General features: G+C 46.2%; 1 protein-coding gene across 3 annotated transcripts in view; it reads left to right on the forward strand.

The window, feature by feature from the left end:
* Positions 1–3,099: 3,099 nt before the first annotated feature.
* The window catches only part of NLGN1 (neuroligin 1), a 623,829-nt gene continuing 608,107 nt past the window's right edge, over positions 3,100–18,821 (forward strand). For all 3 annotated transcript variants that reach the window (XM_060274357.2, XM_088669865.1, XM_088669867.1), the window contains exon 1: positions 3,100–4,032. The gene's annotated coding sequence lies outside the window, so the exon portion shown is untranslated. The remainder of the gene's footprint in view (positions 4,033–18,821) is intronic.

The following is an 18,821-nucleotide window of genomic DNA, read 5'->3' on the forward strand; positions in this document are numbered from 1 at the left end:
CACAATTTTATCTGGCCGTCTAAAAAGGCAGCACATTTTTGGCACGGCTGGCCCAGATTTCTGGTTTAAGGCCCCAATGTCACGCGGACACCGTGGCTTCACAAAGGGCTGTTACCGCATGGAAGTGTGATATCTTTTGGAATCTCCACAGAATGGCCAGCCTGCCACGTACCCAATACCACCACTAAAAGAATACAAGATTCCGTTCCGTCTGCTCGTCCATTTGCCGTGACTGAACAGTTGGGCTATTCTGCCTTTTTCTCACAAAAGAGCTCTTGGTGTGTATTTGCAAGCGCTAAGAGGAACCTGGACGATGGTCAGATTTGCACATTATATCTAGGCCACCGATGTCCAAATGGCCATCCAACGTCCCACCTGTAGGCCATAAGAGCTTCCTGGTTTGTATTCCAGTGGCTGGCATTGGTGTCAATGTAGTGGAAGAGCTATAGCTGCATTATCAATGTAGCATCCTCAGCCAGACAGGTTCAGAGTCCCCATATGTTTTGCATTCCGGGACCTTGGAAGGGGCTGCCATTTGTCCCACCACATCTTATGATGGAGTTAAGAACATATGAGCACAGCAAGAGCCAATGCTTGATCACACCAAAGGCCAATTTGGTCCAGCGTCCTGCGCCCAGCGTCCTGTTCTGTGGAGAACCTCCCCCCCCCCCAGCAAGAAGGCTGCATTTCTTTGTAGGGGAACCTTCCTGGGGACTAACTAGAAGTGGCTCTGCAGGGTTTCAGGCAGGGGACATTCCCATCCCTACCTAGTGGTGCTGTGGATTGGGGCCTTCTGCAGGCAAAGCAGATGCTCTATCACTGAGCTAGAGCCCTTCACTTCAATCCCCATGATCATGGCTCACAATGGCTCTTCAGGGATTCCATGTTCAGAAGCAGTTGTTAATTGGCATCTGTCTTTCCCAGAAGGCAATGAAAGAGTGCGTCTTCAGGGGTGTTGTAGAGTTACAGTGCCTGCTTTGGCTGTAGAGACTGATGTGGGAGGATAGCTCAGTTGGTTAGAGTGTGGTGCTGATGACGCCAAGGTTTCAGGTTCAATCCCCGATGGTTACATATTCTTGCATTGCAAGGGGAAGGACTTAGATCATCATCAGGGTCCCTTCCAACTCCATAATTCTATGATTCTCTGTTTTGAAGGCATCCAGTTGTGCTGATGCTGGCGTACAATAGCATTTCTTTTTGCTGCGCTCCTCCCGGCAGCCATTCCTCCTCTGGCCACTGCTGTGGATGGGTGAAGCACTATATCACTGAATAAAAGTGCACACCTCATCCTAGTAGATGCATTTTTGCACACATTACTTGGCTGGAGAACCGCAGCACAGTTAGAGAAGCGCAAATGTGGAAGGATGGCTGCGTCAGTTGTTTCAGAAAGGGAAAATCTGGTAAGTTTTCCTTTAAATGTGAGCAGCTGACACATGCCTAACAACATGCCTTTGACACAATTAAAGCACACGGCTTCCCCAAAGAACCATGGGAACTGTAGCCCCCCCCCTTCAGTTCCTGGGATTCTCTAAGGGGGGAAGTCATGTGCTTTAAATGTGTGCTTGGTGCAGTAAACGGAAGCATAATGTCCAGATCAAGGGAAGTAATAGTTCCACTCTATTCTGTCTTGGCATAGAAGTCAACTCCTAGGGGCTGGGCCCCCACAATAAAATATTCGAGAGAGCTGGGCCCCCACAAAGTTGATGGGCATTCCTGTTCAAATGGTATGCGTGCACTGTGCCATGTGATCGATTATTTGGGGTGTGGCCTCGCAAGACGAAAGTAATTTGTTCCGTGAGTTGCTTCATCTAGTGAGATTTTCATCTTGCAAAGCGCGGTTTGCCCCATGGCAAAAAAAAAAAACCCACCAAAAAACTTTGTCTTGCGAAGCGCGGCCATAGAAAACTTCATCTTGCGAAGCGCCGAAAACATTGCAAAACACTTTTGTCTCGCGAGTTTTTCGTTGCGTGAGGCATTTGTCTTGCGAGGTACCACTGTATTTTATTCAAGTTGGCACCCATACCTGGAATACTGTATCCCATTCTGGGCACCACAATTTAAGAAGGATGTTGACAAGCATAGCTGCCAAGTTGTCCCTTTGCTCGCGAGGAAGCCTATTCAGCATAAGGGAAAATCCCTTTAAAAAAGGGATAACTTGGCAGCTATGTTGACAAGCTGGAATGTGTGCTGAGAAGGGTTGTCCAAGATGATCAAGGGTCTGGAAGACAACACAAGACAAGTAAGAGCTGTTCGACACTAGAATGGGCTCCCTTGTGGCGAGTGTGTGGATTCTCCTACATTGGAGGTTTTTAAGCAGAGGTCGGGTGGCCACCTGTCATGCATGAAGGAGATGAAATTCTTGCATTGCAGGAGGTTGGACTAGATGACCCCGGGGTCCCCTTTCAACACCTCGATTCTATACTGCCGGCCTGCTTATCTCCCTGGAAGTTCCACCTCTGCACGAGAATATGGGGGGAGAGAAAGGATGGGGACGGACTTTCAAGGCCAGCATTTGCAGAAACGCTGCTGCCTCCCCCCGTCTCCACCCCCGGGCCGAAAAACACACACACACACACATAGTGGATCCCCCCCCTCCGCCCCGTTTTTCTTTGATTTCCCTGTTCCACGTCACAGTTGACGCCGGGACCTTTGTCACCCTCAGTGCTGCCACCACGCTGCTGCCAGCCAAATCGGAAAAACGGGAGGTGTGTGCATGCGTGTGTGTGTGTGTCAGTGAACGCTAACAGCGGGGGCGGGTTGGACGAGGGCTCTGTGCGCAGGCGTGTGCAGACACACACACACACACACCGCCCCGAGCGAGGGATCCCCTCGCTTCCCAGAGATTATCCCCCTCCCCCTGCAACTTCTCCCCAGTCATGCAATGGAGATGGGGAAAAGCTAGAGGTGGGCGAAAGCCTGCAAGCATTCCTCGTTCTCCTTGCTTTGATTGTGCTCGCCTCGGCTGCTGCTGCTGCTGCTGCTGTGCAAGCGCGCCCGTTCGCGCGCGCTCCGTACACAGCTGCGAGGCTGTTCGGCGCGCGTAGCGGCGTGTGCACGTGAGCGCGCGCGCGCGCCTGAGCGTGCCCGCGCCTCCCTCTTATGTCTACAGGTAGCAGCGGCGGCGGCAGCGGCAGCAGCAGCACCAGCGGAAGGGGGGCGAAAAAAGGCAACTGAACTGCAGGAGCCTCGCTCGAATTTGGAAAGCGGCTGATGCTCCCTTTGCCTACGGATGTATAGCCAAGGAAGCTGCCTTCTGTCTCCTGCCTGATCCCGTCTCCTTGGGCCACTGTGTGCTGCTCTTCCCTGATCCCCCTTCTCCCTCCATCCCTCTCTCCTTCCTTTTTTTAATTTTAAATTATAACAACAATATTTAAAAAAATATTTTAAAAAAATCACCCTGGGGATTTTGCATGATATATATCTATAGATACAGAGCTGCAATTTCCCTCCTTGCAAGTGACTTTTCTCTCTGCAAATAATTTTAGAAATTAATTTCCTCTCTCCCGACGTGTTTCTACGTTTGGCTTGCCAAGTTTGTAGCGAGACACGTCTTCTGAAATTCTCCTTTCTCCCGCTCCTTTTTTGGGGGGTGGGGGGTGGGGTGAGGTGAGTGAGGCGGGGGGCGTTGGTGTAGGATCGGTCGCAGCGGCAGCCCCTCGCTGGATGCAGAAAGGCACAGATTTTGCGATTTTTATCTTTTCTCATTCCTCCCTTCCCTTCCCCTCCTTTCCCCACCAAATTCTCTTCTTCTCGCCACCCTACCTCTCCTGGACGCCTCTCCCTTCTCCTCTTCTCAAGACATTTGGAATCCTCTAGGGAGCTAATGGATACTAAGGAATCAGCTTGGCACATTCTTCTGTCGAGTCCCTTTCCAGAAGAGGAGCATTAAAGACATGCACGTTGCTTGCTCCCCCCTTCTTGTTTTTTTCTTTCTTTTCCTAAAACAAGACCCAGCCTTCAACTTAGCTTCCTCTTCTTCTCCAAGTATTTATGATTGCAGCTCAGGTACAAAACGAGGAGTAGTTTGATAAGGTAAGGCATCTATTTCTGTCCTTTCCAAGACGCAAGCATGTTATCTATCTGGGCTTTCCAATAACTTGCCTCTTTCTCCCCATCTCTTTCCCCAGAAAGGGGTTCATTTCTCTCTCCGCCGCCCCCCTCACCTCAGGTCCAATTCTCTCCTATGCTTCCCCCGCAAAATATATCTGAATTGTCTTTGTGTGCGCTATAGTATTAAATCTGATTAACCCTCCTCCAATATTATAAGAGTTTATGTCTGCTCCAGGCATGTTTTGTCTGTATGGGAAAGCTGGATTTCAAACACACATGCCAGTATCTTCTGATTAAAGGAACAGCTCCCCCCCCCACTCTTTCCCCTTTTTGGGATATACTTCCTCTTCTTCCACAGCAGTCTGCATTAACACAGCATACATAAGCAGCAGGCAAAAGCCAGCCTTTATTATTTATGTGCCTAGGAGAAACTTGACAAGTGGAACTAAAAAGTATTTATATATCAAGGTATTTGCTGCGGCTCTTATAAATAAAGCCCATTTAATTCGAGGGAGTCAGCGTTTCAGCACCATCAGTTAAGAATAGGGTGGAGAAGACGGCTTGATCCTTGTAGAAGTGGGGGGGGGGGCATTTATTGATTAAGGCTTTGGTTGTACGTTTGGGGCTCTGTGCATATTTGCCCTTAGCGGAGAAAAAAAGCCCATAATCCTTGCTTCAAAAAGCCAGAAGCAGTGGGGATTTGTTTATTTTTTGGAATGGGCTAGTTTTCCAGTAACACTCTCCCCTAACATTTTCTTCTCCCTGTGCTTTGAAAATGCATGAATTCTTGACCTGTCCTCTCCTGTGGTTCTCAGCCTCTGGCTGCAATCTTTTGTGATATACTTCTCCTAGGCTTGACTCCTTAGTGGCTCTGTGTTTGGGAAGGATAGAGAAAAGTCTTTTGGGGGGCGAGACAGAGGTGCGTTGGCAGAGGAGCGTGCAGTTGTAGGGGGCAAGGAGGAAACCCCATGGAGGGTGTGTGTGTGTGTGAGAAACCTCCACGCAACACGCTGGAGAATGTTAGTGAGAATCACAAGGATGTTAGTGCCTCTGAATCTTCTGTGCATGGTGCTTGCTAGTTATTGGCAGCTGAAGAATGACTGGGAGCAGCAGCCAGGAAACAGAGGAAGGAAAGAGGATGTGGAAAGACAGTGGAATCAGGCAAATGAACTGATGGGGAGGAGGGTTGAGAAGAGAGATTGGGAAACATAAGATGCTTGCACTGAGAACATTTGCAAGCTTTCCGGCCACACAAGGTTCTTCCATAGGCATTGCTGTTTGGTGTGTCTTTAAATAAGCTTATAAGTCACCAAGAGTCAGAAAGACTGGTGGTGATGGGTTCACTTGTGTTTTTGTGCATGAGTATTCAAACGCTGGCTACAGAGAGGCGCTGATAGATTATAAAGCATCCCCTTGGAGCAACTGCCTTCACTTCAGTTCATCCCCTTCGCAGGATCTGGCACCAACCCAAGCTGGCCTCCTCTTCATCATCGTAACATTTCTGTTATTTCCCTTATAGTTATTCTCCCCTCCTGGGTGATTTCCTTCCCCGTTACTTTCTTCTTGGGGCGATTCTCGCTCTGCTGAAACATGCTCTGTAGAGGTCTTTCTCCTGTTTTACGAGGGGCAGGAAGTGGTGTAAAGAAAAGGATGGTGGGAAACACCTGGTTGGAATTTATTTGCATCACAAAGAATCATTTGAATTGCAATTAACTCTCCCTGGGATATAACTATACACGATGAAGCTGTTAGAGCTGAGGCAAGGGGAAGGTGACATAAAAGAAATTAGGCTTGGCCTCTCAACGATACAGATCCTTGATCTCCATCAGTGAGCTCTCTGGGCCATATTTTATATCCCAGGTTCATACTTGGGAAAGAGCAAGGCTTTCAGCAAGCAGCTAATTGCAGAAATATTCTGCTTTTTATGGGATTTAATGGTCCTTTTTTGTCTTAAAATAAAATCTCTCTGTGCTAATAAAGCAGTCTGTATCTACCACAAATTACTTGTGCTCCTCTAAGGATAACTGTTAACCTTTTTTTTAATGCATCCATTTCCAAAATAATTAATTGCTGTGAGCAATTGCTAAAAGGGTTCTTGGTAATAAAGGTGTCGTCAAGAAATGCTGGGTGGCATTTGATCATAGATCTTTTGCTATGGTTTTTTTTTTAAAATTAAAAAAACACAACCCATCGATATGTATTGCCACTTGACAGCCACAGGGAACTGAAGGCACATCTGATGAGAAGATCATGGGTGATTAGGGACAGGGGTGATGGGATGGGTCCATTCACCAAAAGGCACATTGTTCTTGGTTCAGACAAAGAGCTAAGACACCACAAGGGCTGATTTAGTGACTTGCACAAAACCCAAGTGGACAACACTGTTTGGACCATCCGATTCCATGTTTTGATTAAAAGGGAAGGAGGGGGGAAGTGAAATGTTGTAGTAAGTCGGCTGGTTCTGGCGTTAGCCTTTGCAATCCTCTTAAATAAACGCAGGGACTGTGGCATCCAGTTTTTCAGCAGAATATATTTAATGCTCCTGCAGCACTGGAGGAAGTGGTGATGGAGAAGAAGGATATATAGATATAGATATAGATTCATTCCATCCTTCCAGTCCATCCCTGCTGCCTTTATTTTCATGCTTTCTTTATTAATGGGATTTGCTGGTGTTTGTCTCCCCTCCTATTTTTCTTCCTTTTTTAATCCACCATTTACATTTAGGATGAATAACAGAAAGAAATGTCTTTTTAAAAGGCCCTTCTTCCGACGGATCACAGAAGCCCCCAGCCCCTGAAGCCTCTCATCCCCCACCCCCCAAAAGAAGAAAAGAGCCCACAAAAAGATTTTACACTTATCTAACTTCCCCCCCACAAACCCCTTGTTCCTGTTCGTTGCCTCTTTTGAAACACTTCTGCAGCTGATGGCTAGAGACAACGTTTGTGTATCTGATTGCCTCTGATCATTTGTTTTAAATATATCGCCCCACGTTTCAGCTGGAGTTCCATTTAACAGTATTGACAAATCATTCATTGTAGGAAAACATCATTAGAAACATAGGCTCTATTCATCATGTGAGCTCTCTTTCTCTAGGCCGCCGAGTATTGAATATAATTAATCAATGAAACTAATTTCTTAACTAGAGAATTACCTTGTAGCTCTGCTGCAAAATATTTATGTGGCTTCTGATCATCCCTTGGAGGGCTTGTTCCTGAGGCCGGGGGCTACTACACTGAATGGGCAGGAATTATTCCGCCTGGCTTGCAGCACTCAAGACTGCTTACTCTAGCATGGACTCCCATTCACTGAACAGTGAGAAAGGAAGTCCCTGGTTCAAGTCTTGTCTTTGGCGTCAAGCAGCTGAGAAGCTTTAGGAAAGCCACCTTCTCCCAGCTGTCCATCTGAACCGTTCTGTGGCATTCTATTATGCGAGTAGACATAGACGGGTTTCTCAACGCCTGGGGTTATTGTGGGCTGCGTGATCATTCCAAAGGCCCATCTAATCCAGCATTCTGCTCTCACACTGGCCTACTAGATGCCTACAGGAATCCTGCAAGCAGGATCTGAACGCAGCAGTGCCACCCCCAATTTTGCATCCCAGCAGCTGCAGCAGTGGGTGGTGGAGGAGGGTTGTGGCATGTACCTGACCTCCCAGAAGTGGAGATGCCTCTCCTCCCCAGGAGGGAGATCAGCACTGTGCGAACACACTGGCAGAACCAATATAGTGCTCTTGCTAGCGTGTTTGCACAACACCAACCTTTCCGCCTTGCCTTTCCCACTCTCCTAGTAAGTAGCAGTGACCCAGCTGCTGGGAGGTCAGGTAAGTGCTACTGCTCAACCCTGCTGTCCACTACTGGACAACTGGTATTTAGAGGCATAGATGTTGGAAGCAGTTGCACCCAATGCTCAGCATTGGTCCTAGGCAAGAATAGTCTTTAGTAAACCCCCCCCCCATTCCTTCAACTTTGGATACCTTGTTTTGTTTGACACATGCTTTATCTCTTCCACATAAGATGATGAATGCAAAGCTATGATATATAAATCTGTATTTATTCATGCCATATGCCAGCTTTGATTCAGCTGCTTAGTGGATGGTTGTATCGGGAAGGTGTTCCTCCTAGCCAGATGATCCAGTTCTTTGCCTGGGTTGCCTACCCTGAAATCTACTCCTTGTCGATGTGTCATTGATTGTATTGCTGATGTTGGTTTCTATGGTGGGAAGGTGTTGGAATCTTGGAAGCCAAGACCCAAGTTTGGGGCAAGCGCTCTTGGGTGAGAGGACCCCAGCAGAGATTTAACACCACAGTACAAGCAGCAAAGAAAGGTGCGCAAAACCTTCCAGTGCCCTTCCAGTGAGTCCCTAAAATGTGCTCTTTTAAAAGCTCTTTTCAAGCTATCTCACTTCCCTAGTTACAGGTAGGTAGCCGTGTTGGTCTGACGTAGTCGAAACAAAATAAAACAATTCCTTCTGAAGAAGTGTGCATGCACACGAAAGCTCATACCAAAATAAAAAAAACTTAGTTGGTCTTTAAGGTGCTGCTGGAAGGAATTTTTTTTATTATTTTGTTTCACTTCCCTAGCATAGACACAGAACAAATGTTTTTAGTAAGTCATACAATGGGCTCCTTGCAAAACTCTTCAAATGTCAGATTCAGGTGCTTTTCTATACAGCAGTCAGAAAAGATGCTGCTTAATTATAAAAGGTAAAAGTTACTAAACTATTGGTGGAGAAAAGCATTTGTTTCAGACTCCATTCTGGTCTGAAACAAAAAGAGGCTGGTAATAGCTGGTTAAAGCCATGCGCTGGAGTGACCAGCTTAGAGCTCCTTGCATGCTGAAATCCACTTGGAGAGTGAGATATAATCTCACTTAGAGGTTATAAGCCTTGGTCAGGGCCATCTTATCTATAGGTGCTAGGGGTGCGGGGCACCCGGGCGCCGGGCTCTCAGGGGCGCCAGGTCGAGAGTCCGGGGCCTGAGAGTTGAGTCCGGGGAAAAGCCTGCCCATCGGTCAGAGCGCCGCAGTGGGCTCTTCTGCACCGTGAGTTTGGGGGCAACCAAGCCAGCAAGACACTGAGGCAGCCGGCTGGCTCTGCCCTCCTGCGTGCCTGGGACTGGGCAACCTGGGGGGGGGGAGTGCCGGGCAGATCTTTGCACCCCAGAGCCGCATATGCTTAAGACAGCCCTGGGCTTAGTTGACCCATTTTCTCTCAAGGTGGAAAGTGATGACAGGCTAAGCCTGGCGGGACAGCTTACTCAATGGTTTAACCCTTTCACGAACTAATTTAGATCCAAACATGCTTGAGTTATGTGAGGCTGGAGAGAATCACACTTCTCAGCACAGTGTTTGTGATTTGCGGGTGGTAACAGGTGTGTTAGGGCCAAGTTAAGGACACTAGAAGAGCCTTGCTGGATGAGACCAAAGACCTAGATGGTCCAGCATCATTTTTCCCAGTGAGATGTCTATGGGATATTTCCCAATCAGATGCCTATGGAAGGTTTGAGAAAGTGGGCCAGGCCAAGCTGCCTGCTGCTTCGTTTGGGGCGATACCCTCAGTGGGTATTAATTAAAGTGGTGCCTCGACTTATGAATTTAATCCGTTCCGAAGGCACCTTCGTAGGTTGAAAAATTCGTATGTCGAAAAGCGCCACTGGAAACGCGATTTCCCATAGGGATGCATAGGAAACGGAGAAATTCGTAAGTTGAAGCAACCCCATCTAAAAATTCATAAGTCAAAAAAACCTTATCTAAAACCACCGCGGTTTCCGTTCGGATGCCGAGTAATTCTTAAGCGCGCTGCCATTTGCCCCATTCGTAAGTCGAAAAATTTGGTTGTCGAGTCGTTCGTAAGTCAAGGTACCGCTGTATTAGAATTAATTAATTAATGGCGTTATTCTTGTGGTATATGGAGCAAGGAATAAGGTGCTGTGTTGAGTGTAATCTTGCTAACCCTTGAAACAAGCAAACATATAAGGTGGCACTTGGATGGGGCATAGGGGGATCTGAAAATATGTTGTTCACCTAAAATGCACAGGAGTTGCACATGCTAATGAGTTCCCTGCCACCAAGGACTATCATCCACTCATAGTACCAAGCCCCCAAAGATCACATCACAAATCCAGAGCATAGCTGTCAACATCTCCCCTTTTAAAAGGGAAATTCCCTTATGCTGAATAAGGGCTTCCTCTCGAGAAAAGGGAAAACTTGACAGCTATGATCGGGCATCCCCCAAACTGCGGCCCTCCAGATGTTTTGGCCTACAACTCCCATGATCCCTAGCTAACAGGACCAGTGGTCAGGGATGATGGGAATTATAGTCCAAAACATCTGGAGGGCCAAAGTTTGGGGGTGCCTGGCTATGATCCAGAGTCCAGCTGTGCCGCAATCAGAAAGCATGCCATAACTCAGGTAACTCAAAGTCCCCGAGTCAAGCAACAAACTATGTAGCTTGTCACACCAATGTGATATGTGAGTAGGAGTTAAGTGCCTAGGAAACCTATGTCCATTTCAGTTGGGATTTGGGCCTACTGTTGCCCTGGTTGTTCTGAGGTATGGCCTTTGCTGGGAGAGGCACATGGGGGAATGTACTGTGGATCTCTGGGTTCAGTATTGGAGCAGCTGCTTGGCAGAGTGTCCACTCCTACTCGGGGCAGGGGGCAGATTTGAGAAGGTGGGACTAGGGGACTCTTGCACAACCCCTAGCACGGACAACTCTATTTTGCTGTTTGATATCTACATGAAATGTCTGGGAGAAAGCGTCAGGAGATTTGGGCTGAGATGTCACTAGCCTATGACTGACACCCAGCTCTACCTCTGTTTCTCATTGCACGCATATACACAACACCCTGGTCTTGGGCTTGCTAATGGAATGGATGAGGGTGAACGAACTGGGATTCAGACCACACAAGATGAAGATGCTGTTGGCAGGCGGCTCACTCACCTGGATCAATGATATTCAGATTTTTTTTTTGAAGGGGTTGCATTCCTTCTAAAGAGTTGCACTTTTGGGGTGCTTTTGAATGCAACATTGTCATTACGTGCCCCATGGCATCTCCTCCACAACCAACATTGTCATTAGAAGATTAAGCAGTTCGAAACACCTTTTATCAAAGTGCCTTTGACTCAAAATGCCTTTTCTCAGCTTTTGGGGACACTCTTGACAGCCATCTGTCAGGAATGCTTTGATGGTGTTTCCTGCTTGGCAGGGGGTTGGACTGGATGGCCCTTGTGGTCTCTTCCAACTCTATGATTCTATGACTATACCTGGGTGGAGATAGCTTGGCAGAAGTACCCATGCTCTGGTAATCTCTCCATCATGAGATGGATGGATGCCAACTGGTAACCCCTCACATAGACTACTGTAATGTCTTGTGCATGGGGCTGCCTCTAAAAATGGTCCAGAAACTACAGTTGGTTCAAAATAGAGCTCCCCGGGTATTGTGACTGGGTATTTTCATCATGTTATGAGAGTGCTTTCCCAGCTGCATTGGGACCCAATTTAAAGTGCTGCATTTAATCTATAGAACTCTAAAATGCCTTAAGATCATCTTCCTGCATATGTCTGCATGAATCTTAAGATCCTTCTTCATATGCACAGAACTGAGATAGGTGACCACTAAGGAGAGGGATAGCCTTTTTGGTAGTGGCACCTGTCAAGGGACCACCAGGGGTCAGCGGAGAGTCCCGGAAGTGGGGGCAAGGGCTCTCCAATGCAGCCAGAGCCCTGGATGGCAGTGATGCGGAACCGTCCGCTGGAGATGGTGCTGAACCTCAGGAAGCGGTGTAGACCCTTGAGGAGGCTGAGGAGCGAAGGTCCTCAGAGGGAAGCATTGGAGGGTCGGATCAGAGAGCCCAGGAAGGGGAGGTGCCAGAAGAGATAGCATCAGCCCCCCAGCTGGGCAGTTCCAGTGGGGAGGGTTCTCCAGCAGCTCCATCACCCCAACAACAGAGGGGTGAAAAGAGGCAGGCAGAGAGGAGGAGATTCCAAACACCCAGTGTGTTCTGTTGGAGGAAGTCACGAGGGGCGGTGCTTCCAGATTCTGATTCGGGATAGAACAGTCGTGCTTTTTGTTGTTCTGTCTTGTACATATGTATATAAATAAAACTCTTTAAAAACCAGCCACAAGGTTTGGAGTGGATTACTCATGAGGAAGCCCCAGCACCATTACAGCACCGCAGCTGCTCCTCTTAAAAGAGACACACTTGGTGCCTTCTTTGTGATATTACCAGCTCTGGACAAAGTCCTTGGCTTTTAAATTGTGTTTTAAGTCTCAAATTATTTTATCCTGTCACTGAAACAAATACAGTGGTGGTTGAGGTTGTGTTGTTGTTGTTGTTTTTGCAGTTGTGTATTGTTTCTGCTGATTTTATGACACACATGAGCAATGGTTTTGTTGTCAGCCTCCCAGGGAATACTTACTGATAAGTTGAATAAATAAATAATGAATAACGGCTGTTTTAAAGATAGTGAACGAGGAGACTGACTTGTCTTCTGGTGGGTAATGTGGGAAGTTGCTCAAAAACACAAGCACAGAGCAGATCATGGAGGAAAATGAGCCGAGCAGAACTTCTCTCTCTATCACCATCCAGCCAGTGTAATTTGCCCTCACTGGTGGTTCACCATCCATTTTCTTTTCCACTGCAATTTTGTCTGTGAGCCACAGCCAGGCTCCTCTTCACCACAGCACAGCTCTAGTGTGGAGTGTCAGAGAGACATGTATGCACACCTAGCCCCTTGCACACAAAGCAGGCATGAGCAAGATAGACGTTCTAAAAGAAAAAGAAAACCCATGGGTTTGGCTCAGGATTAGTTTATGAAGTGGTTGAAATGTAGAGAAGTTGACCTGACTTAATGTAGGCTATTCCTGACAGATACTTGTGCTCAGCTGATGTTTGAAGACCTCCAAGGACAGAGATTCCCATTTCCAGCCTAAGTTGCTTCTTTGGTTGATGAACCACTCCTAGCATATCCATCATATAGGCTTGATTTATGTTAGGGAGGGGCTGTAGCTCAGCGCTAGAGCATCTGCTTTGCATTCAAAAGGTCCCTGGTTCAATCCCTGACATCTCCAGGTAGGGTTGGGAGTCAACCCTCCCAGAAAACCTGGAGATCCTCTGCCAGTGAGTGAGGACAATACTGACTCTGTGCAAGGCAGCCTCTTATAGTCCACACTGTTGACTCAGCAACCAACATGGAAAGAGAGCAAGCGTTCTCTTAGGTAGGAGGGAAGGAAAGTTAGCGGTGGATTCAAATGGCCACTCCACATTTTCTGCCCCATTCTCGGGAGAAGAGTTTGGAGCATGAGTGGGGGGTTGGGGGAGAACTCAAAATAAATTTCAGCTTAGCAGAGTGGAAAAAACAGAGGAGAAGAAAAGTCAGAAATAGCCTCTCCCACTGCGGTTTCCAACAAGCCCCCATCTCCTGAAAGTTAATTAAGAATTGTCCTCTCCCCAAACTAGGTGGCAATTGTTGGTTCCCCTTTTGCCCCTTCGTCCTTGAATGCGGGCAGGGGAGGGTACTTCCAACAACATGTGGATCAAGGCCACTGAAAACAGTGTCTGATAGTAAAGGAATAATGATATCAGCAGGAATAATGTTAGCAGAACTGCTTTGTTTCATTTGCAAGTACTCTCTCCCTTTTAAATACAACCGACTCAGCTGCCTTTGAAACAATTGGTCTTGTCTGTGTGCTGCCACGAACTCTTTCAGGTTCCTGTGCCCATGAATGCGGCAATAACAGAGGAGATCCTTAAACGGCAGTGAATTGCAGGCAAACGCTAGGGTTCAGGAGGTCAACTAAGTCATTCATTATTGCACCGGGAACATTGCTGATCTAGGTGTATGGTAAATTAAATCTCATAAGAGTAACTTCTGGTAGAGGTAGGATACAGTTCCCCTGTTTGCTCTTGTCATTAAGCTAGCAAAAGAAGTTTCCGTAGAATGGGAAGGAATGCTACCCTGGGCCTGCACACCCTGTCTCCCTCCCCTTTGAACCAATGCCGTTCACAAGTCCCATATTGTGGGCTACTGGATGCAACCTTCCCTAGTTCTGCAGACTCGGACAAGCAACAAATCCAGGAGTCTTTCTGAGCCCTTTGATGGGCAGTATACATTGTTGGGGTGGGGACTTCACCATGGGGACCTGATTTAAATCAAAAGAAAATTTGCCTACAATTATTCCTAGTCCTGCATAGGAGAATAGATGTTCATGTGCATTCATCCCTAGTAGGATGTGAGCACCTTCTGTTTGAGCTTCTCAAAAGGCCTTCATAATTGGTTCAGAGTCAGGTGGGTCAATCTACACTCCATTATTTGTATGGACTCCTTTTTTGTGATGGATTTGATCACTGGAGCCATAAAGACTTAGTCCAGTGGTTTTCAAATGGGCTGGCCCATGGCTCCTTGGAAGATTACGTTGCTGAAGAAATCAGCAACGATGGACAATCTAGCCTGCAAAAAATGAGTTTGATCAAAGTTCAAAACTTGTTTGAATGCAGTGTGGAGTTGCATTCAGCAGTGCACTCTCAGTTCCTGTGTGGGAACGAAGATGCCTTAGAAGTATGACCTGTTCCTATGCATACAGGCGGTAATCATTTTGCGCGGGAGTTATGTTCCTGACCCGCGTGCGCATTGGTGGAGCATGCATAAAGCCCACTCCTCCCCATTGCACCCCATTCTGCCCTCTTCCGGGTCCAAAAGGACCAGAGCATCAGTGGTCATGCGTCAATTGGACATCCACAAAATGGTCAACACCTGTACTGAGCCTGTGCCTAGGAAATGACCCAAGATCCTTGGCAGATCGGATGGACTTGTTGGCAGAAAATAGGTATGGAATGGGTTCCCTGAGGGTAGGAAGTCGCAAAACCCCTAGCAGATGCATGATGTTGTATCCAACTGAGTCATACTTAGAATAACCCCATGGACTCAAGTTACTGTGCAACTTTTAGAAGCTTTTCAGGAACTTCTAATTTGGTTTGGTTTGCAGCGATTGTGTTTGAGCCTCAATGCTGTTTACACTTATTGCAATGCCTTTGATTTAGGGTTGCAAACTTCAGTCAATTAATCGGTTAGGTTAAATGATGTTCTATATATATCCTATAAAGTAGTTATGAAAGCTATAGATGACAGGCATCATATTAGCATCCCCCTTTCTCATGCAGGAGGGCACGTCACGTCTGAGATTGCTTTTTGATGTCCGTAGCAGGCACAAAGTATGCTCCCCCCCACCCCCATTTTAACAGTCTGGAAAAACATGGGGATTTTAATTAATTGATCAATCAATTAAAACTCACACGAGTGATTTATTTAATCAGGTGGCAGTCCTACATTTGCATTATATTTTAAACCAAAAACTTTTGCGTAAATGCCTTAACATTTACATTATCAGAGAAAAATGAGCTCTACACCAGAAAAAAATGGAAGCGAAAAGGCTGATATATTTCTAGCAGACTGCAAATAAATGTGGAGTTGGGACTAAGGGGTCAAATGTTGTTTTGCCACAAAGGGCAATTTGTTAAAGCATCCCTCTAAGTGCTAGCAGATCTTGAATTGATTATACTCTCCAATCGATAAAGAAACTCAAGAGACCAGTGCATCTGGTCTGGACTCAGGATGCACTGTTGGCCTTACCCAAGGTACAATTATTCTAGTAACTGAGCTGATGGATTTGCTAAACCTGAGAATGGATTTGTTTCTTCTTACTATATGTAATCCACATTGCTTAGTATCCCATCACCATGAATAGCCTGTACTGGAAGAACATTACCAGTGTGATGGAATATTCCACTACACACCATACAACTGAGTTTCTAACAGTCTGCACCAGCCTTTCTCAACCTGCAGTCCCCAGAGGTTAAACAATTTTCCTGCCCATGTCAGGTTTATAATTATTATACCCATATTGCAGAGGGATGGAGCTGTGGCTTAGATAATGTGGGTTATGCTAGCCTTGCAAAGTAACTTGATGTTGTTATACCGAGTTTGCTGGAGGGCAAGGTGAGTGAGAGTAGTGTATGACAACCGTGGAGTGGAGACTCATTTTCTTGGTTTGTGTGTGTGTTTAGGGAAAATGCAGTGCAGATAGGGTGTGTGAAATTTATTGTAGCAGCAGTGCAATTAATCAAGGTATGGATGAGTAAAAGGGACTCAGGAAAAGAATAGGAGGTTCAGAAGCAAGTGGGAATATGAGGTCTAGATTCCTAATGGACAGCAGGTACACCCATTGAGAAACCCTGGAGAGGTAGACAGGAATACAAGTTTGTCAGAGGCCAGGTCTACCTAGGTCCTCCCACACTTATTCACTTGATCTACTAGAAATAATGGACCTGCTCTTTGATACAAGTTTTGTTTGTTTGTAATATTTACTCCCCATCGCCTACGGCACTAGGAAGATTCCTGCAGATGCTCATGTTGACAATATCCCTTTTCAGGTACAGACTGTACACAGTCTTCATGCCTTTATTTATTTTAAAGCATTTCTTGACTGCTTAATATTTTAAATACTCCTAAGCGGCATACAGAAATAACTCAAAAACGACAAAACCTTAATGCAAGTGTGGTTACATCATTGATTTGTATAAAAGCACCACAATACGGGCAGTTTTATCTTAGATCCTGGATTTTCAAGTATGTTTTTAAAAAATGAAACACCAACCCCAATGAGCATTTATGGATTTTCATCACAGGCAGTAAGCATCTCAACCAGGCTACGGGTCTGTGAAAGTATCCTCAGATCTATATGTAGAAGAAGAAGTAGTAGTAGTAGAAGAAGAAGACGACGACGAAGAGTTTGGATTTGATATCCTGCTTTATCACTACCTGAAGGAGTCTCAAAGCAGCTAACATTCTCCTTTCCCTTCCTCCCCCACAACAAACACTCTGTGAGATGAGTGGGGCTGAGAGACTTCAGAGAAGCGTGACTAGCCCAAGGTCACCCAGCAGCTGCATGTGTAAGTTGAGGTGGGAGTGAGAGTGACAATACAATGTACATTCTCTCCTGTGATTAAGGATGTGCACACATGATGTTTTGCTTTCGAATCTATGGTGACCAAGTACTTATTTTTTCCTCCGTAGTCCACACACTAGGGCTGCCATATTTTAGAAAGTGAAAATCTGGACAGAAAAGTTCAGCATTTTAAGGCAAAGTTCTTGAGATTTTTTTTTCTTTCTTTCCAAAATCGAAAAAAGAGGTTTTAGAGCTTCCCCCACCCCCAGAAATCACCCAAATCCAGATTTCCCTGGACATTAAAGGGGATCCCAGACATGTCTGGGAAATTCCGGATGTATGGCAACCCTAGCACACACAATCTAGATCTATTGCATATTTTTTTGTTTCTGCAAAGCACTTCATTCTGAATAGAAAAGCCCATTGGAGATTACCCCGCTGTGTGTCAATTTGAAAACAGATGAAAGCAGTGTGTTTGTTTGAAAACAGGTGAAGGCAATTGGGGTGTGTTGTGAGTAAATGATTGTGATCCTTCTTCATTCACTTGAGGCATGTTCAGGGAGGAAAAGGCATGGTAATCTAATCCAGCAGGGAGATTTCAAATGTGTATCAAATGACTGCATCATAGCTGTCAAGTTTTCCCTTTTCTCGCGAGGAAGCCTATTCATCATAAGCCTTAAAACAAGGGAGAACTTAACAGCTATGGACTGCATTCAGCCTAGTGGACATCAGAATCTGGATTGGAAGCAGCATTTTGTCCAAAAGCACAAACTATTCTGGATTAAGGAAACACTACATTTTGGTGTGACATATGGGCTAGTGTGTACGCAGCCTACTTTGTGTGCTGGTGCTGACTGGAATGCAGGCACAGTAGCCAATCGGCACCCTGAATGGGGCAACAAGTGATGAGAAATAACCCAGCAAACTGGGTCTCTCGTTTGAAAGGAGAAACAAGTACCGGTAGGACTGTTTAAAGAAATTAATGAATCGATTGCATCTGCATCCATTTGCTTATGAATACAAATACTTTCAAAGGTGGGGTGGGGGTGGGAGGGGAAGAGTGTACTGTTATGAGTTTGGGAGCAGGGAAATAAGCTGGATGCCAAGACGCTTCAAACACTTGGATCAAGCAAGTGTTAAAATATAAGCTAGGCTTGCTTCCTGATGAGGCGATCGCCTGGGCGATGGGCCATTAAGAGGAAAAAACAAAAGGAAAGGAGCTTTATGTGAAATGGGTGGGGGCCCTCCCTCAACTCACTATTAGAAGAACAACACCAGAGTTGGGAGTTGGGAATTGCAAGAAGTGTGAGCAAGAAGAAAAAGCAGCAACCTGGTGAGGGAGAGTCAGAGCGATGTTTGATTTCTGCTTGAAGCCAAGGTGGCAGCTATGGGGGAGGAGAGGCCCTCTTGGGGTGTTTTTGCTGTGAGCCCCTCCATTGTAGGCTCAGGTTGTGTATATGTGTAAATAAACCATATATCGTAAATGCACCCCAGTCTCTGCTGTACCCCATCGCGAAGGAAACATGAACCCTGGGTAAGTTCCTCAAACCCCTGGAATCTCGCACCACTCAGAGCTTGGGGTGGCATGGAACAGGACTTTATCTGTTTGTAAACATTGGCCGCAAGGGCCTCAGTTAGGCACCTCTTCAGAAAAGCCAATCCCTTTGTGCAGACTGCCTCCATGATCACGATCTTTTCATTTGTATGCCACCTTTCCACAGCTAAAACAATGCTCAAGGCGGCTTACGATATGAAAAGATTTACATAGTTACAAACATAGCAAAGCAGTCATAAAAATAACTACATAACTACATCAAAACTACATAA

This window comes from Zootoca vivipara, chromosome 5 (genome assembly GCF_965207765.1).
Source record: "Zootoca vivipara chromosome 5, rZooViv2.hap1.1, whole genome shotgun sequence".
NCBI classification, from domain to species: Eukaryota; Metazoa; Chordata; class Lepidosauria; order Squamata; family Lacertidae; genus Zootoca; species Zootoca vivipara.